The sequence below is a fragment of the Marmota flaviventris genome, chromosome 8 (genome assembly GCF_047511675.1).
Source record: "Marmota flaviventris isolate mMarFla1 chromosome 8, mMarFla1.hap1, whole genome shotgun sequence".
In the NCBI taxonomy this organism is placed as follows: domain Eukaryota; kingdom Metazoa; phylum Chordata; class Mammalia; order Rodentia; family Sciuridae; genus Marmota; species Marmota flaviventris.
This window is the reverse complement of record NC_092505.1, coordinates 11,844,148-11,866,986: the sequence shown is the minus strand read 5'-3', so window position 1 is coordinate 11,866,986 and position 22,839 is coordinate 11,844,148. Positions and strand designations below refer to the sequence as shown.

The following is a 22,839-nucleotide window of genomic DNA, read 5'->3' as shown; positions in this document are numbered from 1 at the left end:
TGTTTTCCCAATGTCCCCTCTGTGCACAGAGGGCTTTGCAACACCTCCAAATTTCCTGCCACCTACGGATTTCATTAGCAGACATTTACTCCCCTCTTCGCTGTTTGGGGGATCTTAAGTAAAACCAGGTTTCCACAGAGTCCATGGGGACTCCACCCTGGGCTCTGGTCCAACCAGCTCCCTCCCCAGTGGAAGACAGTCTTTGACCAGCTCCCCCCCCCCCAGGCTGGCCGGGGGGCCAAGGCAGGTGTGTGCTGGGAGCCAGCACCAGGGGGCCTTCAACCCCTGGGCTGCCTTAGGGAAAGAGAGTGAGTGAAGTGCAGAGGTGGGCACATACAAAACAAAATGACTTCGTCCCAGACAAGACTTCATGGGTAAAAGAAAGGTCTGGGGACAAGGCAGCAGAAAACATTTACCAGAACTACTCTACCTGGTCCATACCCAAGAAGAAAAAGGATGAAGCCACAAAAGTAGAATAACATGGAGGAGGAAGAGAGAGAAACAAAATGGAATGGACAAAGGGGACGGTGGGAAGGGAGAGTGGGGAAGAAAGAGAACGTGCTTTTTTTTCTTTTAATAGTCACTAACTAGATCAAGCCAAATACTAACTGAATCTCCATTGTATGACCCATAAAACAGGAGTTTAAAAAATATAAGAGACAGGGACAGGGAGGCCCACCTGTAATTTCAGCTACTCAGCAGGCGGAGGCAGGAGGATCACAAGTTTGAAGTCAGCCTGGGTCACTGAGCAAGGCCCCATCTCAAAATAATAAGGTCTGGGAGTCGAGCACAGGGGACATGCCTGTAATCCCAGTGGTTCAGGAGGCTGAGACGGGAGGATCTCGAGTTCAAAGCCAGCCTTGGCAACTGAGCAAGGTTCTAAGCAACTCAGCAAGGCTCTAAGCAACTCAGTGAGACCCTGTCTTTAAATAAAATACAAAAGAGGGCTGAGGATGTGGCTCAGTAGTTAAGCGTCCCTGGGCTCAATCTCCAGTTCTAAAAAGAAGGGCTGGGGATGTAGCTCTGTGGTAAAGCACTTGCCTAGCACGCGCACGGCCCTGTGTTCCATCCTCCGCACCACAAAAGATAAATAAATAAATACAACAGGATCTCTCACTGCAAGGATTTCAGCAACCATCTGGGGAAATAAATCAACAACCACAGCAAAGGAAACAAACAGGAAACCAACAGCAAGCAGAGCTCCCAGGCACACAGTCAATACTTCTACAGAGCACTTTAAGGATGCAAGGACCAGAAAGGCATTCAGACCAAGGCGCAGGAGTAGAGAGCGCACAGAAGCAACCTCCTGGATGGATTCAACCATGCACAGCCTCGGCTGCATACACCAGAACAGCCCACCAGAACATTGGTGGACAACTATGGACATGACGACACATGTGGAATCTCCTCTGGCCATGCTACTACCTTGGCCCTCTTGATTAATTTTTCCTAACTATTTTAGGGTTGATAACTATTCTTACTTCTTTTTTCTTAAGCATTTAAAGGGGAGTCAGAACTTAAATGCTTGGTGCTATTATTATTCACAATAGGCACTGATATCACATCTGCCTCATCTTCTAAGTTAATTTTGCTACAGAGAAAATTCCTGTCTTTCCAAAAGGCTAGTTATGAAAATTCACTTTTTTTTAGAAGTTGCTGAGCTTTCTAATCTTCTCACATCCTGGCATCAAGCATGCTTTGAGGTGGGGAGGGCATCAGAATTAAGAGATTTCTGAAATAAGAGAAATTTACCTATCTATGCTGGTCAGCTTTCCGTCACTGTAACACAATATCGGAGATAATCAAGTCATAAAAAGAGAAGGTTTATTTTGGCTCGCAGCTTAGGAGGTTTCATTCAGTCCATGGTCAATTGGCCCTGTTACTCTGGGCCTGTGGCCAGGCAGCAAGCATATCATGGTGGGAGCGAGGGGCACAGCAAAAACTGTTCACCTGATGGCAAGAAGGGAAAAGGCCCAGAGCAAGGAGAGGGCTATGGTTTCATAAGCTCCTTCAAGAGCTTGCCCCTAATGACTTAAAGACCTCTACTGAGCCCTCTTCTTCTTTTTTTTTTTGGGGGGGGGGGGGCGGGGAATTGAACCCAGTGATGCCTAACCACTGAGCCACAACCCCAGCCTTTTTTAATATTTTATTTAGAGTCAGGGTCTCCCTAAGTCACTTGGGCCTCACTAAGTTGCAGATGCTGGCTTTGAATTCGAGATCCTCCTGCCGCAGTCTCCTGAGTCACTGGGATTACAGGAATGCACCACCGTGCCTGGCTGAGCCCCAGTTCTCAAGGGTTCCACCTCCTCCCCATAGCACCATATTGGGGACCCCCTTTAACACATGGGCATCTGGGATCATTTAAGATCCACATTATACAAATATTCTAGCAGGCTATCTCAGAAAAGCCTTTTTTCATTTGTTTTGTTTTGTTTTGTTTTTAGGGTGCTGGGGACTTGAATGCATGGCCTCACACATCCTAGGCAAGTGCTCTACCATTAAGCTACAATCTCAGCCCTTTTGTTTTTAATTTTATGTTTAAGACAAGATCTGGCTAAGTTGCTGAGGCTGACCCCAAACTTGTGATCCTCCTGCCTCAGCTTCCCAAGTAGCTGGGATTATAGGCATGAGCCACACACCCAGAAGAGGAGACTTTCTCTAAGCCAGGATTGTCCAACAGAAATATCAATTTAAATTTTCTAGTAGCCAATTTACAAAAAAAAAAAAAAAAAAAGTTAAAAGTTTAAGTGAAACTTAATAATCTAATTTATTCAACCCAATATTTCACAACTATCATCCTTTCAAACTATAATTGATATAAAAGCAAAGAATGATGTGTCTTCCATTCTTCTTTCTTATTAGCTTTCTGAAATCTGGTCTGTAGGCTACACTAACAGCACATCCTGGGTCAGCTTGGTCATATTTGGCCACCACAGTAGGCAGGATGGCTACAGACCCTCTGATTGTGATATGTGGCCAGAAAAAAATAAGATTAGATAAAGTATTTCCTAAGGATGAGGGATTCCAGTCTCTTAAGTGTCCAGTTACAGGATGTGCTGAGCTTTCTTTTCGCACAGCTCCTAAAAGGACAAACAGCCCTTTGGTCTGACGGAAATAGCTGCCTGCAATCAGGAGAACCTCTCCAGGGCTCTGAGTTTCAGATCCAAACAGTGAATGCACTCAGTATAATTGTAAATACAAAAAGAAGAGGGGGCAGACACTGTCTTCTAAGGACAAGAAACCACACTAGGGCCTGTCACCAAACACCACCATTACCAGCTCAGCCCCATGCACTGGCCAGGGGACTTCCTTCTGTGGATCTCCATGCTATATTAAAAAGTCATTCAATCTAGCGCTTCCATTGAGAGAGTAACCATACTTAACAGGAAACTGAGCTTCCTGGATTAATGGCCTGTCCTGTTCTAGGACAAATCAAAGAAGAATCCAAAATCAGCACTTGCGAATCTTAATTTCTTCCTGCCTGGTCAAAACTGCTGCCCAAGAGCCCTAAAAGAACAATCCCTCTTCGGATATTTAGAGCATTGAACATATTTTCTCAGTGTTCTTGTTATCAGTTGATCCAGAAAGCTTGTTTCCCTCTTTTTTCTCATAGCATCTTAAAACCAAAGCATATACAAATGAACTCTGATTTGTTACAATTCAAGAAAGATGTGGACACCCAGTTTCACAGCACTTCATGTGAAGATGGACCCACCTGAAGCACCATGAGGTTGTGAATGAGCTTGGCCCACAACTCTGGGGCCTTGGGACAAGTCCCTCTCACGGGTTCTCTGGTTCTCTATATGGGATTCTTTCTCCTTCCCACTGCCTTGACCTCCCACAGAATTCAGATTCTCCAACCTCCCCAAGGAAACAGACAGGTGTTTTCAGCTGATGTAATGAGAGCTCGAGGTCCACCCTGGCACATGCATTCCATGACATCCGGGGCAACACTCAACTCATTATTGGTTATTTTCCTGAGAGTGCACCAAAGTGAAGGCCAACAGAGTGCCAGCCGCCATGCAAGAAATGGGCATGACCCAGATGGAGAACGGGCACACTAACAGATGAATGGATAAGAAGGGGTTGTTATGCCAGCCAAGGAGTCCAGAGGGCTTTCTACAGAGAATGGTGTCTGTATTGAGCTTTAACAGTAAGCCAGGATGGGCTAGAAGCAGAAAATATGTAGAGGTAAAATACAGTATGGGGACTGGTAACTCCCCAACCCCCTGCCACATGCCAGGCCTGCTGGAAGAATCTATAGGAATGAAGTCACTATTCACACAATCCCTGGGAAGTCGCTGCCCTGAGTGTCCCTATTGGATAGATATTGATATTGGGAGGTTATATTTCCGGTCTCCAGTGGATGCCTGAATCCTGGGCCAGCACCCAAATCTACATAGATGATGCTTTTTCCTGTACACACACACACCTATGATTCAAGTTTCATTCATACCTTAGGCACAGTAAGAGACTAACAATGGTAACAATAACAAAATAGAGCAGTTATACTACAGGAAAAGCTATAGAAACATGGTGTCTTTCTCGTGAAAGGGGACAAATATTAATACTTCGAAGTCACGGGTGACCATAGAAAGTGAAGCCATGGGTCTGAGAGGGGCACGGGGTGGGGTGGCTGCCATCTATGGCCTGGCAGTGCAAACCCAGGCAGCATGGCTCCATGTTTGAGTTTGCCCTTGGCTCCATCTGACGACCCCCTTAACCCCTGCACATCACTGTTCCTGAGAAGAGGACACTTCATGTTTCTGAATTGCCAGCAAATGCTGCGATCTGGGCTGCCCTGGCAGCCAGGAGGGTCATCTAAATGCAAGAAGCTGAGAGGAGGGACCTTCCAGACAGTGGTGGGCTGCTAGAGCAGCACGGCCTCTCCTGATACACCTCCATCCAATTGCAAGCCGTTGGCAGCTGCCAGTGTGTCTGCCTTGGAGGAGAGTGGGCAAGGCTGGGGGGAGCACCAGGTGAGGCAGACAGGGGAGCAAGGGACAGGCAACATGCTGAGCGTGGGCTTTGTACCATTGACAATGGGGAACACCCACGAAGTCTGACCCAAGAGCGATGTGCTCAGACAGACTTTCCATGGAAGATGTGCCGGAGGCTCAGGCCGCCATGGCAGGAAGGAGGATGCAGAGCAAGTCCAGGAGAAAGGACAAGAAGAGCACATTCATCTCCTGGGGTTTCCAAACAGACCATCACAAGGTGGGTGGCTGGAATACCACAGCAATTGATTGCTTCTCAGTTCTGAGCACCAGAAGTTCAAAATCAAGATGTCAGCAGGGCTGCACTTCCTCCGGAAGCCCTCGGGGAGAAGCCTTCCTTGTCCCTTCTGGCTTCTGGTGGCTTTGGGTGGCTTCTTGGCTTTGGGTGTTATTATTCCAATTTCTACCTCCTTCTTCACATAGCTACCTCTTCTGCATCAGTGTCTGTCTGTCTGTCTGTCTGTCTGAATCACTAGATTTAACCCAGTGTGGCCTCCTCTTAACTAATACATTTGCAAAGACCCTGTGTCCAAATAAGGCCACATTCTGAAGTTCCAGGGACATGACTTTTGGGAGGGGACCACTCAACCCACTAGTGGGACCTGAAAAACAGCACAAACCTTAAGACTGAAAAGGGACAAAGGAAAGAGATACAGCAAGGTGCGGGACATGAAGACGTTGTGTCCATTTCTGAAAAACAAAAGAGCACTTACACAAGTGCCTTGTACTTAGAGAAGCCAATACTGCAAGAATTCACAAGAAACCAAAACTAAATAAATAAATAACTACCCAAGGGTGTGGGAAACAAAGAGATAAGGATGAGATGACAGCAAAATTTCTTCATGTGTACTTTATTCTAGAGTTTTCATCTTGAAACCATGTAAAGATCTTCTTTATCCAAACAAATTAAAGAAAAAAATTTGAGCAAATATTTGGGAAGTAAAAAATAAAAGTGGATACATCTCACAGATGATAGGTTCAGGCGCGTGCCCTATAACAGCATGTCAGACAAAAAGCTGCATGTATGTGATTGGTCCCAGGAGACTCCACTGCCTAGTGACACTGCAGCATTCTTAGTGTGTAAGTATACTCCCCGATGTTCACATAGTATCAAAATCGCCTAACCACACGTTTCTCCAAACAAATTCCCATCAGGCAAAGTGTAACTGTATACACCGTGTAATTCCTTTATTATCAAGTACAAAAACAAACCTCTGGTGTTTTAAGCCAAGATTGGGATGCCCTTCAGAGGTGCTGATGGGAAAGATCCTGGGGTTGCAGCATGTTCTGCTTCTGGATCTTGCTCCACAGGTGCGCTCTGTAAGAATTCACCAAACTGTACTCTTACAATAATGTATGCTTTTCCATATGTCCGTTAATTTAATATCAATATTTTTAAAAGCAAATAAATGCGCCAGTGTTGGTATCCAGCATCCTGCCTATGCAATAGAGATGATATTGCCCCATTCAGGGCAAAACTCTCCTGCTGGGGATATCGATTTTTCTAAGGAAAGGGACACCAAACGCTGTCACCACGCAAGTTTAACATCCTGTGATTTCATGGAACAAATTCTACACAACGTGCTTTCCAAGATCTTTGTCTTTCCAAAAGCAGTGTGGCTACAACAATATTTTCACGAGTGCTGCCTTGGTTTCCAAAGATTCTGTCCCAATGTCAAAGGCTGAAATCTGAGCCACAAGCCAGAGAGGGTGGAGGTCCCTGAAAACATTTTTATGTGTTTCTGCCTGAAACAAAAGGCCAAAAGTGGATTTTCCACAAGCAGTGATGAAAGGAGGGGCAGCATGTCTTGGTGCAGCAGCCTGCACACATCGTCCCTGCCCGGGACGCTTATTCCCGCCACCTACTCCGACTCCCCGTAATGGAAACGCCAGATTTAAACAGGTGTCATAACAGTAAAGGGGCCCCATAAATGGAAACCCAGAAGGCCTTGCAGAGCTGGACAGCTGGTGTGAGAGTGAGGGTTACAGACCTAAGTGGTCCCCAGACTTCCGGAGTCTGCTCTCCTTCGCCTCACACACACTTAAACATCCATTTGCCTCCACGAGCACACACACACACCACATATATAAAATCTCTCAACAGGAAATTTCTTCCATTCTTAAATGGTCTCGCCTAAATAAAATACCTCTGACAGAGTACTCTGAGCTATTGGATCACATTAAATGAGAGGAAAAAAAGAGAATGGGTTAGTTATTCTATAATAAACAGTCTGCTCTGTGGAGCAGAGTCACGTGGCCACATGGGGCTGCCCAGCACATGCAATGAGAGGGGCTTAGGAACTTAAGTGGCCTTGACACAGACTGAGTGGGGGAGGGGTGGCCCATTCCTGCCCCAGGACCACCCACATGCTCTCACAGGCTGATGTGTGTGCATTTTATCATATCCAGGTTGTATGACCTCAGATGCGCCACCTAATCTCTTTGCTTCTCCACTTTCTTACCTACAAAAATGGGATATGGATATCCTTTGGAGGATGTTCAATAATCACATCTGTAAAGTATCCAAAAGGCCCTGCACAAAGGGTAGGATCAATTGATCAAAGGCAACCAGTATGATAGCTGTAATCATAAACACCACTTATCCAAGTATCCATTTATTTCCTTAAGGAAATGACTCCTCATTCTTTGCGCAGAAGAAAGTATAAAATGAAGGCCAGCATTTAACCTTCAAGTCTCATAATTTTCCCCTAAAAAATTTTCAATAAGAAAAGTATAATAATTACCAGGCACTGTGGGGCACAAGTGTGATCCCAGCAACGCAAGAGGCTGAGGCAAGATAATCACAAGTTTGAGACCAGCTTCAGCAAATTAGAGAGACCCTGTCTCAAAATAAAAGGACTTGCCAGGTGCAGTGGCGCACACCTGTAATCCCAGCGGCTTGGGAGGCTGAAACTGGAAGATGGCAAATTCAAAGCCAGCCTCAGCAACAGCGAGGCACTAAGCAACTCAGTGATACCTTGACTCTAAATAAAATACAAAATAGGGCTGGGGATGTGACTGAGGGGCCGAGTACCCCTGAGTTCCCCAGGACCCAAATAAAATAAAAGGACTGGGGATGTGGTTCAGTTATAGGGTACCCTAGGTTCAATTCACAATATCTCAAAAAAAAAAAAAAAAAACTATCTCCATATGTAAATGCAGACCTGTTCTGCAGTACTAGAGTTTAGGACCTCAACACATCAATTTGAGGGGTTCACAATTTGGCCCATGACACCTTCCTACGCCAAAATTGAAACGTTAATTTGGGTGTTCACAGATTTAAAGATTCCACATCACACAAAGGCCAGGTGAAGGAGTGAAGTTTCCCTTGAAAAGGGTCATCGGAGTTCAATGGTCGGAATCATGGCGGCCAGCTGCAAAGCCTTATGGGGCATTGGGGAGCTGACTTCTATGCCACTCCATAGGACAGTCAGCACAGAATCAGGTGGAAGGAGTCAGGAAGATAGATCTCTATGGGGGGTGAGGAGAGGGAGATGGGACAACACTTTCTAACAATTCACTTGTTCAACCAAGATCAAGGGCATCCAGTATCAGCCTCTTCAGATTGGCTTTGTTAGGCTCCTTTAGTCTTAAGAAAGCCCAGCCCATGTGCACCTCAAGTCATTCCTACAGCCTGAAAGTGGGGGCCACTCCCTCCGCATCACTGCATAGACCTGAGAGGACTAGCCAGGGAAAGGGCAGGTGGCCTGGCCCAAGTCAGCTCACCTCCTGGCAGCTTCAGCACCAGAACCTGGACCCTCCAGCTCTGGCTTCAGCTCCTCCCTCCACTCCACAGTGGGAACCAAAACACAGCCTCAGGTGACAATCCTCAGCCCCGATGTCAGAGAGGAATCTCCTTCTGCAGTGGAGAGGGGCTTATCAATCCTTCCAACCCTAAAATCCCCAGCTAAAGCCAATCACAGTGGAAGGGCAGGGGAGGGTGACAAAAGATACTTCAAATCCAGCCTCAACAGAACACCTACAATTCCCCAGTGTGTGCATCTGACAATCACTTAACACTGCATCCTATTCACCTCTTAAGATCTGGTTCCTAAAAATCAAAGGCACAGGATTAGGGGAGCTAGAAAGGACCTTGGCCACAATGTGTTTCCATCTCACTGTCTCACAAATGTGGAATCCAAGTTTTACTCCCTGTGGGTCCAAGTATGAGGAGGAAGTGGCTACATGGTACATGGTAATGGTGCACTGTTTAAGTGAAAAGAAACAAAGTACTAAATTGCATCTATGCAAGTGTTACAAATGTGTAAAAAGGCCATGAAAAACACAGATATGGAAGAACAAAGGAAACCAGAAGCAACCACTGCATTCCTATCACAGGCATGTATAAGTCTGCTTTTAAACACCATTTATTGTTCTTACCAATCCACACCATTGTTTAAAATGCATTTTAAAAGAGTAAGCTGATTCATTTGCAGCACAAAATCTTTTAGAAGTGTTCAGTCCCACAGTTTCTGCTGACCAGAAAAAGAGTCTGGGAATGTCAGGCAGAAGCCTGAGCGCTTATCAGATCTCAATTAGCAATTTGCTCTCATTCCTACAACCAGCCCCCCCCACCCCCCATCCCTGCCTCCGTAGTCACATGCAGTTATTACTGTTCCCTCAACACTTTACCCAGCCACTTGCTCTCAAATCACCCCCTGGCCATGAAAATCTCCATCATCCTTCTGTCTGCTTATAAACAGATACTGTGGAATATTCCTACCTTTTATTATTTTTTTATATTTATTTTTTAGTTTTCAGCGGACACAACATCTTTCTTTGTATGTGGTGCTGAGGATCAAACCCGGGCCACATGCATGCCAGGCAAACGCGCTACCGCTTGAGCCACATCCCCAGTCCTATTCCTACCTCTTAACCAAATTATATTTATTCCCCTTGAAGTTGGGATCAGCCTCCACCATTTAAACCTGCCCCCCAGCCCTTATTATTATAGTTCAGATCCTCCATTATTTTCTACCCATAGACTCTCAGTTTGCAGATCTTCTGAGCCATCTGCAATTTGGTTCTGGCCTCTCAGCACCAAGCCTCCATAACCTTGAAAAAAGCCTGGGTCCACCGAGGCTCACCCTGGAATCAAAGGCATGTTGGTGTACTGTCCTCGAAGTTTTCCTTAGTTTTCTGCTATTTATCTGGTCATTAAACTGCCTGTCTAACTGCTTGCCCACCCACCCATTCCCCCCTCAGAGCTGCATGCTGCCTAGTTTTGGCTCCTGCTGGAACACCAAATTCACCCTGGCTGGAGGCTGCTCACCAGCAACTAAGAGGAACTTTCCTCCAACCAGTAGGTCTGAGATAGAAATGTGGGGATACAGAAAAAAAAAAAGATTGAGTCTCCAAAAAGGAGTGCCCATGAGCCACTGGAATGCAAAAGAAGCCTTCGTGAGCAACCCAACACAAGTCCTTAGCCTGTACCCTTGGCCAGGGCCCTTGACCCACATCCTTGCCTACAAAAAGTAACATGAAGGTACTCCGCAAGCCGCAGGAAAATTGATGTGAAATTGTGTACTTCTGCCCTGACTTCCCTCTAGGGCAGCCCCTAGCAACTGTCCCTCTATAAATATTAACATCCTGCACCAAAGGGTTGCTCTCTCTCCCTCTGAGATGGACTGCATTCTCCCTCAAATGATTATTTCTTACTTTACCCCAAAAGACATTTCTCCCTTAACACAGCCCATATTCTCCCTTGAATGTGTATTTTCTGTCTTAAATAAATCTGCCAGTGTCTCTGACACATACTGACATGCTTTTCCATCATATATGCCAAGGACCCCACTTGTCCTAAGCAAGGTCACCGTTGTGGTTTAGATATGAGGTCTCCCCCAAAAGCTCATGCATAAGACAATGCAAGAAAGTTTAAAGTGAAATGATTGGGTTATGAGAGCCTTAACCCTATCAGTGCATCAATCCACTGATAGGGATTAACTGGAAGGTAACTGTAGGCAGGTAGGGAGTGTCTGGAGGAGGCAGGTCACTGGAGGTGCACCTTTGGGGTCTATATTTTGTGCCTGGTAAGTAGAGCACTCCCTCCCATGCTCTCTCTTTCTCTCTCCTTCCTGACTGTCATGTCCTGAGCTGCTTTCCTCCCGCACACCTTTCCACCATGATGTTCTGCCTCACCTCGAGCCCAGAGCAATGAAGTCAGCCATCTATGGACTAAGACCTCTGAAACCGTGAGTGCCAAATAAGTGTTTCCTCTTCTAAAATTGTTCTTGTCAAGTCTTTTGATCACAGTCATAAAATAGCCAAATAAAACAATTCCCCTCTCTGGAAACTCCGTCTGTGACATTAGTGTTAACTAAACATATCTCTATCCCATGTCCTCAATTTACTTAAACAGGCAATCTAACAGAGGGGTTGGACATAATTTTGGGTGGAATCATGGCTCAAAAAAAGTTATGTGGAAATCCTAAAATCCCGCCCTCCACACAGCACCTGTGATTGTGAACTTCTTTGTAAATTGGCTCCTCTCAGATGCAACAAGATGGGGTCATATTGACTCAGACTGCACCAACCAGTGATGGGCATCTTTGTAAGAGAAAGGAAATTGGGAAACAGACTTAAAGGAGAAGACTGTTATCTGAGGAAGACAAGGATCCACGCAATAGTGTCACAAGATAAGGAGCCCTCGGGGCTGTCAGAAGCTCAAAGAGGCAAGAGAAGAATTTTCCCTGGAGCCTTGGAAGGAAACGGGCCCTGCCCATACTGTGATTTCAGACTTCAAGCCTCCAGAGTTTGAAGAGAATAAATTTCTGTTGTCTTAAATCTCCCTGCTTGTGGCACCCTATGACAGCAGCCCTAAGAAACCAAAACAGGCATGAATTAAGTTGAACTTGAAAATTATCAATATTCTAGTATCTTCAGGAGGGACAGAGCTGTGCAGGAGCCAGTAGGAGATCCTAGAGAAAAACTGTGCTCAGGAGGCACAACCATGACTGAACGGTGGATATAGGACCAGTGTCTGAGAGAAAGGGGAGAGAAGAAAGGGAGGCAGTGAGCCCTCCAAGGTCAATATACTCTGATGCTGAGGGCCTCAGTTCAATCCCAGTCTGAATGGATCCATCAATGGGGCTAATCCTGCCATTGAGATCTAATCATGGGGCTCCTTTGCTGCCCACCTCCGGGAGCTTTCTCATCTTTGTTCATTCCAAAGCATCCACATATTCTTAATTCTTCCTGAGGTTCTTATTGTTGAGAGGAGCACTTTGCTATTAATCCCCACGTGTAAGTGGATTACACAACAAGAAAATATAACTTGGCAGCCTTAGGTTTCCACTAGTTACCACTTACACAAGGATATACTGATGAATGTGATTTTTCTTGTTATGAAATGAATACTCATTTTATTCATTATACAATCTTTCAAAGTTAGAGAAAATACCCAGAAAAAAAAAAAAAAAAAAAAGAACCACACTTGATCTCAACACTTAAAAAACACTTGGAAAATATTGGCATATATTTGATGTAATGAAGAGAAATAGTTCTGAATTAATTTTTTTTAAAACAAACCATGTTGATAGACTGTTTCTAAAGAATCACCCAGAGGAAGAGAATGAAAAACAAGCCAACAAACAAGCAAAATAAATAAATAAGTAAAAAACAAGCAAACAGACCAAAAAAAAAAAAACACACATCATGCTTGAGAAAAGGAAAGATAGGCCTGCATAATCAAGGGGTGTTAACCATTTTAACACTGCTAGAGAGCAGAGAGGTTTTATTTATGTTAAGGTACAAAACCAAACACAGCATCTCACAGCATCTATAGGCCAGGGCACTAAGCTAGTCAACTTAACTCATGTCCTAAAAAGCCCTTTCAGAATTGCACAAAGGAACTTTTCCAAAGTGGAAAAATCATACCTTATTATTGCTTGAGAGTTATCCATCCTCCCCCCACACACACACAAATTAAAGTTTCCTGGCAACCATAACACAACAACCAAGACTATACCTAGTGCTCATGGACCAATTCCTCCAAACCCCATACCTACTGACTGCCCCAGCTATGGGGCTATGTCCCAGACTTCTGGAAGGATTGGCTGGCTCCATGTGCTGAAATAAAGATAAGGGCCAGGCACGCTACAGTGCTAGTTGCTAGTTGCTAGGAGGCCCATAAATTCGCTTTTCCTGACTTGGATGGGATTCAGAACTGCTGTATCACAGGCTGAGAAGACACGGATTACTGCAATTAAAATTCAGAGGCTGTCCATGAGGAATAATTCTAGCTCTTCTCACTCTAAATAAGCTACATTAACTGACCTGGGGTAAAGAACGGGCAGTGAACTGGGATCTCTAAAATCTTTGGCAAGAAAACTCCAGAATCCTAACACTAACCAACCACTTTGACAAATAAAGTCTATCGAGTTTTGACTCCATTTTTCAAAGGAGTTGGCCATTGGGTATTCCTGTTTGAAAAGCTAAAATTGTAGCCATAGGCTGCCATAAGCCTTTAACATAATTTGAATTGCTTAATAAAATTGGTGAGAATTCACAGGGCCAAGGCTGTGGACAGAGTCAACGCTGAAGTTAAACAATTAATTATGGGGATGGGGGAGGGACAAACACAGAGTGAATATTTTAGGTTTATTTTGAAATAATTGCTTTGTTAAATTGCTTAGTTAAGTGAAAACCATAATTATGCAGTTTTCAATTTCTAAATTACAATGAAATGTTAAAGTTCAATTGATATAATTGTAGAATTGAAATTATAATTTCTAATCGCAGATTTCAGGATGAGATAATTACCCTAATAGTCATAAAACTTTTCTAAAATGTCACGGTAGACCTGGCATGGCACTTGGAACATTTTTCTGAAAATATTTTCAATGCTTAATAAACTGCTTAAGAGGAGCAATATAGGAATGATCACCCAGCAATAGTCCTCCTCCATGACATTACCCACGATAGATTTGAGGGCTAACCACAATCCTTGCATGATGCAGTCTCAACAATGTACTAAGGTCATTAAGCAGAAGAACCTGCTGAAGTACTTAGAAGCCAAATGCCCAAAAAAAAATTATGAACTCATTTTCAAGAACTTTCCATCCTAAAAAATGTACCTGATTAATTGAATTCTAACTAAAATAATAAGCAAAAGCTGAAGCACCTTAAGAAAGCTCATTTCCAAATATCTAAAAAACATAAACTCCTTCCCCAGGTAAAGAAATTTAAATAAATGACCTTAAATAGTACAGCATTTGCAAAGTTGGGGATGCAGCTCAGCGGCAGGAGGCTGGACCCCCACAGTATAGTATTAATTTCCTTTGAATGCAGGTTTCTCACCTCAGCACCACTGGCTATGGACCAGACCATTCCTTTTTTTTTCTTTTAAAGAGAGAGAGAGAGAGAATTTTTTAATATTTATTTTTTAGATTTCGGTGGACACAACATCTTTATTTTATTTTTATGTGGTGCTGAGGATTGAACCCAGTGTCCCGCGCATGCCAGGCGACCGAGCTACCGCTTGAGCCACATCCCCAGCCCCAGACCATTCTATCTTGGAGGACCATTCTGCGCATTGCAGGATGGTTAGCAGCATCCCTGGCATCTAGGACTTCCCCAGTAGTGGCAACCAACAATGTCTCCAGAACTTGCCAAATGCCTCCTGGAAGCAAAACTGCCCAGAGTTAAAAACCCCTCTCCCAATATAACCATACAAAAATATCACCCCCTCCCCCCAAAAAAAATTTAACATCCAAAAGCTGACACCCAAAGACACTTCTAAATTTGATTGCAAGTATTTCCTTCAATTAGCTTTGGTAAATAAATGAATAACTGAGTCACTCATGGAGTTTTGTTATTTTTTTTAATATGTGAAGTACTGCTCTTTTTTTAAGTGTAAATATGGAATTCTCATATACTGCAGATGGAAATGTTCTAAAACAAAATGTGGGGCTGGAGTTGTGGCTCAGTGGTAGAGCGCTTGCATGGCATGCGTGAGGCCCTGGGTTCGATCCTCAATGCCATAAATAAATAAAATAAAATAAAAGATCCATTGACAACTAAAAAATATTTTTTTAAAAAAAGTAAAACTGAAAAAAAAATGTTTCTTGTACTCCTTTACTTAATCTGTAAATTAATTACACCATCAGAACTGTAGAAAACAAAATATAAATCTAATATACCACCGAAGTATGGAGTGAAAAATATTGACAGAATTATAACCAAGTAAACATTCTTAATTGATTCTCAGCTTTCACAAACAATATGCAAAGGACATCATCAAGAAAGTAAAATGACAACCTATTGAATGGAGAAAATATTTGAAAATCATGTCTGATAAACGTCATAAAGATGGGCTGGTGGTATAAGCCAGTGGTGGAATGCTTGTCCAGCATGTACAAGGCCCTGGGCTGCATTCCCAACATCACAAAAACACAAAAAATAAAACAAAAGACATAAAGAATTCTCAAAACTTACTAATGAAATGACCAAAATCCAAGTGAAAAATGGGTGAAGTGTCTGACTATTCAGACATTTATGAAAGAAAATATGCAATTAGCCAATAAGAACATGAAAAGATGCTCAACATCATTATTTATCAGAGAAATGCAAATCAAAACCCCAAGGAGACATCACTTCTCACACAACTAGAACATTTATAATAAACAAGACATATAATAAGAGTTGGCAAGGATGTGGGGAAACTGGAATTCTCATATACTGCAGATGGAAATGTGAAAGGTACCACCATTTTGGAAAGTCATCTGGCAGTTCCTCAAAAGATTAAACAGACTTATCATATGACCTAGCAACTCAACTCTTAGATAGATGCCCAAAAGAATTTTTACAAAACAGATATTCAAACAAATACTTGTGCACTAATGTTCATAGTTGCAACTTTCACAATAACCAAAAGGTAGAAATACTCAAATGCCCATCAACTGATAAATGGATAAACAGAATGTGTTATGTCCATACAGTGCATGTTATCTGGCCACAAAAAGGAATGGTTCACTGATCCATACAAAATGAAAGAAGCCAGTCACAAAAGGCCATATACCATATAATTCCATTTACATGTAATATCCAGAAAAGGCAAATTTGTAGAGACAGAAAGCATATTAGTGGTTATCAGAGGCTGGAAGGAGGGGTAATGAAAGGAGTGACCAATGGGTACAGGTTTTCTTTGGGGGTGATGGAAATGTTCTAAAATTGATTGTGATACTTATATAACTCCATAAATATATCTAAAATCCCTGAATTCTGTAATTTAAAGAGAGTTAAATTTCATGGTTTGTGAATATCTCAACAGCTGTTATGAAAATAAAAACAATCTATAGGCAAGGGGTAGAACACTTAATCATGATGGCAAAAAAACGATATAACAATGTTACCAGCTGGGACAGATGACACACAGGGAGTTGGGAACAAAGGCAGATCAGGACCCAATGTTCTCATTCTAAAGAGGGGGTACCAAAAGTCATAGGTTGATGTAACTGAAGTAAAGGTCTCTATAAATAACATAAAGACTGAAGAATAATGACAAGAAGAACCTGCTATGGTCTGACTGTGTCCCTCCAAAATGTCACTGGCTGGGAACTTAATCCCCACATTCATGTGTTGATGGTATTTGGGGGTGGGGCCTTGGGGAGGTGATGAGGATTACATGTGGTCATGGGGTGGGTTTACTATGATGTGAATGGAGGCACCTAAACTGAAGAAGAACCTAAACTGAAACACACCCTTTCTCACCAAGTGATGCCCTCCACCATGTTATAAAGCAGCATGGGGCCCTGGTCAGGTGCTGGTGCCATGCTCTTGGACTTGCCAGGCTCCAGAACAGTGAGCTACACAAACTTCTTGTCTTTTTTTTATCCGTTACTCAGTCTCAAGCATATTGTTATAGAAACTTTTAGGACATCAAGATAACCACTAAAAGAACTCAAATAAAAATTGAGTCAAAATGATTGTTTCTGAAGATTATAGGACTGGGCAGGAATAAAACAAGATGGGGACAGAAGATATTGTTCATGATAAGCCCATCTGTTCTATGAATTTCTTAATACTATATGGAGTTACTACTCTGCACATTGTTTTTAGAATCAAATCAAACTTGGCAGTACTTGAGTGGAAGAATCTTTATCAAAGAACAAGATACTTTATGTCAGAAAAAAAAAATTAAATTGAATCATTACTACTGAGTGAAATCGTGACTTCAGTGTATTTGAGCGAAACTGACAAGTTTAGCCAGGCATGGTGGTGCACAGTTGTAATCCCAGCCGAGTTTCATGACGACAACACAGTGTTCCTGCAGAAAGCCTAAGGGCTCTGCTGAGGTGGTGAGGCAGGGGGATGGCAAGTTTGAAGCCGACCTGGGTAGCTTGGTGACACCCCGTCCCCAGAATAAAATTATTTAAAAAGGGTTAAGTAAGTAGTTCAGTAACAGAGCACTTGCCTCACATGTGTGAGGCCCTGGGCTCAATCCTAGTGGGGGCAGGGGGGGTGCTGACAAATTTAATAGCCAAGACTACATCCCAAGAAGTCCGCCTGAAAATGGATGTCGGGCCTCTAAGAGAACAAGAAGGGTTAAAACCTTCCCACACAGCAACAAAAAACATTCAGAAGTCCTAATAACCTTGGAATCGGAGGACCATCTGGGATGGAAGAGCACTGTCCCAAAACCACAGGCCCAACTTGAACACGCTTGGGAAGCCTCCGGGGTAAGGCTCACAACAGGCACCATAGGGTCTGCCATCAGGAAGCACAACGTGGTTATTTAAAACACCATGACAATTACAACTGGGACACTTGGGACTCGGGACTCCGGGAAGCCAAAGTGGGGCACCTGTGAGAAAGTCAGGTAGAAGAATTAATAATTACACAGGCAAGAGGTACAGGCGAGGGCCCTAGGGCCCTACCCAGAGGACTCAGGGGCTAACCAGGCAGAAACAGTCCCTGCAGTTATCAGACCTCAAGAAGTTTATGCTATGCTACTGAACTTGCCCCAAAGGGATCCTTTCTGAGGACAACCTTGTGGCCTGGGAGGAGATGGAGACACACATATTACTTCACTTAGTGAGGTCAGGCTCCTATCAAGTCCAAAACAAGACCCGTATGAGAAAGTCATGACGAGAATAAATCCACAGTTCTGAGCCTCTGAAAACAGCCCAAAGAGTGAATGTGAACTAGCTCAGGGTCCCCTGCTCCCCTGGACATTCCTGCCTGAAATCATCATTCCCCTGGAATGCAGCGGAGTGTACCCTCCCAGCCCAGGAGATGCAGAGAGACCCAAAGAAGTCTTGCCCCCAGAAGCTGAAGAAGCCCTGGGCAGGCCAGGCCTTGGGCTATAACCTCTACCTGAAGACCCTGGAGCCTCCAGCAGGACTGGAAGCAAGGCTCCTCCAGGCTCCTCCGTGGACAGGCAGACCCAGCTCCCCTCCAGGACCACACTGTCCAGGCCACCTTCCCAGGAAGGGCTGGAAATCCCATCCACTCCATTCCTCATTTTGACACCTCTGCAGGAAAGACTCCCAGACACCCTCATCCTGACCTCCTCCTTCCCGAGGGCTGACCAGAGGCTCCTTATCACCCCTGCAGAGCAGGCAAGAGGAACCAGGAGCAGGAAGTAGACTCATCCTTGTTTACCAGGTTATCAGCTCTAAGGAGGGGAAAGTGGAAGAGAGGGGGAGAGCTCTCCACTGGAGGCGGCTTTACAACAGCAGCTTTTTGTTTTGTTTTGTTTTTCTGCAGGATATCCTGTTTCCCCCATGGCCACAGAACTGGGTTTGGGGTTCTTAAGGAAAAGCAACTAACTCTCCATGGTGTGATCGCCACTCCATACCCATTCAAAGCCTGGAATAGCTCTCAGGCCCAGTCCCTCCACATCATGCCCTTCACCCTCTATACACACTATGCTCAAGTGTAAGCTAGTCGTAAATTGGGCCCAGTAAGAGATGCACAGCAATCACTAATACTCTGGGGCTGGAGGTGTTGCTCACTGGTACAGCCCTCACCAAGCATGTGTGAGGCCCTGTGTTTGATCCCTAGCACCACAAAAACAAATACATTAAAATAACTAATAATAAAATCAAACATTTATAACCATACATTTTAATAAAAGTTATTTAAAATTTATGCATTGTTTATTTCTGGAATTTTCCATTTAATATTTTCAGACCTCAGGTAATTGAAGCCATAGAAAGAAAAAAACATGAAGCGGGGGTGGCGGTGGGGGTGCTGCACTCCTCCTTTGATCTTTAATAAATCAAGCTCTATGGGGGCAGAAACTGGAATAAACAACATAGGTGTTGAGTTTTTTAAATCAAAGACACCTCCCCCTTTCTTTTTTTCTCCTCTCATGAATTTGAAATCCTCCCAGATAGAAAACCAAGTATTTTCCAGATTATACTTTGATGTTGCTCGTCTCTACATTGCTGGGACCCTCACTCCACCCCAAAAACACTAAAATCCCCTTGTGGGAAGATAGGTTTCTGGCCAGACAGCCTCAAAGGGCTTGGCCCATTTGGAAGTGAAAAAACCTTCCTCCCACAGAGTTCTCCAATCAGACATCATCTTTGTTTAACATCCTCTGAAAGCAGACAACCGATCAGTTTCATATCATACCACTGTTGTGTCCCTACCCCCAGCACTTCTGTCAATGAACCGAGACCCCACTCCGCAGCCACGTAGCAGGATGCAAGGTGTCTGGGATCTGCCTCAGCCCAGCTGGGGGAGAAACCTCTCCAGCTCAAAAAAGCTCCAAGGTCTTCTAGAAGAATGTCCTACCAGCACTGGAGTCTGCTGCCTAGAGATTGAACAGGGGCACTCCACCACCAAGCTACATCTCCAGCCCTTTTTATTTATTTACTTACATTTACTTATTTATTTGATATGAGACAGGCTCTTGCCAACTTGCCAAGACTGGCCTTGAACTTGTGACTCTCCTTCCTCAACCTCCATAGTCACTGGAATTACAGGTTTTTACCACCCGCCACCACTCCCCAGTCCCAGTCCTTGTGAATTTCTTAATGAGGTCCCTGGAGACCCAAGAGAACAGGGAAAGTCTTGTGTGAGGGGTGTGGAGGAAGGTGCCGGAGGTTGGGAAAGAGATGGAAAGGGAAAACTGCCTCACTATTCATATTCTGTATCCTTTTACACTAGAACACTGTTTTATTTTCGAAACACTCTGTTCCCTGCTGAGTACTGCTTTATTTCTGAGTACCTCCTTTATTTCTCTTTAAATTTTTTTTACATAAGTGACTTGACCTCCAATCGATGATGAGAGTAAATTTTTTTATTTGACACAGAGTTACAGAAAATGGAATGTTTACAGATACAAGCCCTGAAGTTTGGAATTGGGAAAAATAGGAAAAGTTTGCTGGGGACTTGCAGATCTGATTTTTCTGGTCCTCTATTTAGGAAAAAAAAAAAAAAAAACAGAGAGACACATTCAGACGCATACCCTCTACCTAGTTGCTCAATTTAGAAAAGAAAATGTCGATGCATACATGACCAATCTGCACCTTTATTTTTGTTTCTGCCTTCTTTAAACACTTTTCTGTCTATAAAACCAAACTTCTTTCCTTGGACCATTAGAATGCTTATTTTATTTTATGGAATGAAGTGCTACTGGAGTCCAGAACTGAAATTAAAGCCAGTCAATATAGTTAAACTAAGTTGTGGTATTATCCTTTGAAAATGCACACACACACACACACACACACACACAACACTGAAATTGCATTTTGCAACAGGAAACCCAATGACTGGATATAGTGAAAATAAGAATCTTTCTCAAACACAAGCCTGAGTCTGTGTTGTCCTGAAACCCTACAGGTGTATGCACATTGTCCATAGGAACCAGATTCTCCCTCTGGCTTCTAGCCCTCATCCCTATGCACCGCTCAGGTAGGGAGAGGACATTCTGCCATTACTGATTCCTACACACTCACCTGTATTCCCCACTTGGGAAATCATAGGTGTGTACTGCACAACTTTTAAAATGTTAAACTGTGTCCCCCACCCACCCCACCCCTCGCCAAAAATGATTCTTCTCTTGTTAGTAAGCTCCTTGCTGATAGGAGAGTGGAACTGTTAACAGGCACACCTAGTAGGCCCGCAGCAAGGCCTTCACAGGTGCTCCAGAATGGCAGGAATTTTAGGGAGAGGAAAGCAGATGAAGTCTGCTATTCCTTTCTGGTTTAGAGGGGGGTGGGGAAAAGAGAACTGAAGAGGAGGAGGAGGTCTTTGTCCCAGCTCTTTGGAAGGGCATTAGAGTGTAGTCAGATTGTCAGCTAATGAGATTTCCTAACCACTCGCTCCCTTTTAAGTTTAGGCCCCCAACTGATTTGATCCCCAGACAGCGGGGGGGGGGGGGGGGGGGGGGGGGGGGGCAGGAGGCCTTCAACATCCCCAAGGGCCAGAGAATTCCCAGCACAAACGTGGGAAGGATAGGAATCATTTCTGGGAGTGGAATTTAAATAGATTATCACATTTATCAATTGATACACAGCAATAGTGCTACAGGCCCATTCCACCTCAACAGCATAGGGGGCGCTTCCAGCAATCAGCCTCTGCCTGGGTGCCTGAGTTGGGCCCAGCGGACTGCAGGGTTGGGGACCAGTTCCTGGAGACTTCCACAATCACTGGACAGACTGCAAGTTCCTTGCCTGGAGTTTTCGTCTGTTTGCTTGTTTGCTTGCTTGTTTGGGCTGGCAAAGATCTCTGAGGTCCACATTTAATGGATGTGGTGTTGGACCTGGCTCAATAATTTACCCCATCAGGCAAAAGGGTGTTAAAACAGGAAACGTTTCTTCAATAATATCTTGGTCTGTCAACAAGCCTGAGATTGTCTCTCTTAACTGTTTGTCAGATTGTGTGTGGTGTTTTGAGGTCCTCCCCCCAATATGAAACTGTCTTCTCTTTTTCCTAAAGAAAATGAGCAATGCAGAGGTAGAAGAGAGGAAATCCACGTCAAAACACATTAACAACATTTTGGAAGACACTCAATGAAATCAATTCTCCCTTTCTACCTTCCCAGCTTAGTCAACAGCCTCCTCCTTAAGTTTATTTCCCCTCCATTCAAAGATAATTACTTAGCAACTTCCCTGTTTACCACTCAAAGGCACTCTTCCTTCTGAGCTCTTTACTTTGAGGTACAAAAGAGCCTGTTCTGGAACCCAGTGATTTAGCGAACTTTTCTGCTACAAAACAGCTTAAATTTCACCTCTCTTTGTTCAAACCTCCCTCCATACTGGACCTTATCACTCTGCAGCAGTCATTGGTTCCCCAGCCACCAATTCCCACCTGGAGAATTCTTCCTCCTCCAAGCCCTGGTCTTGGGCCTCACACCATCTTGAGGAAGCAGGAAGAAGAAACAACTAAAACCCAGTGGAAATCCAAACACTTAAAAAAGGAGCTGCAAGTGATTAGATAAGTAAAATCAGTCAAAGGCCAAGTAAAACAAGTCCTGCTTGAGACCGAAAACAGTGTTTGATGCCTTTTAAAATAAAATAAAATAGGAGCTGGAAGATTGGAGAACACAGAAAAGGGAAGACACGGAGCCATTCTCTCTATAACAGATTTTCTCTAACAGAGAAGCAACTCCTGCACTTCCTATGTGGCAGTTCCGTGCCATGCAATTCATTTATATTGTCGTTTAACCCCCTCCCCCTGAGGATACTCATTATCCCCACTTTACAGACGAACAAACTGAGACTTCAGGAGATTAAGTAGCTTGGCTAGGATCACCCAGCTTGTGACATGGAGCAGGTATTGGCACCCTAGTTTGTTTGACCTCAAGCCCAGGTTCTCAACCTCTGCTCTAGCTCCAAGGGTGCGCCAAGTCAGCAAGCATGGGTAACCCGATCCCATCCACTCTGACTCC

The 22,839-nt window shown here is 44.0% G+C and overlaps 1 protein-coding gene across 5 annotated transcripts in view; it reads right to left on the bottom strand.

Moving 5' to 3' along the window:
• Nucleotides 1–22,839, bottom strand: part of Tiam1 (TIAM Rac1 associated GEF 1) — a 366,772-nt gene that overhangs the window by 334,656 nt on the left and 9,277 nt on the right. The gene's annotated exons all lie outside the window — the stretch shown is intronic.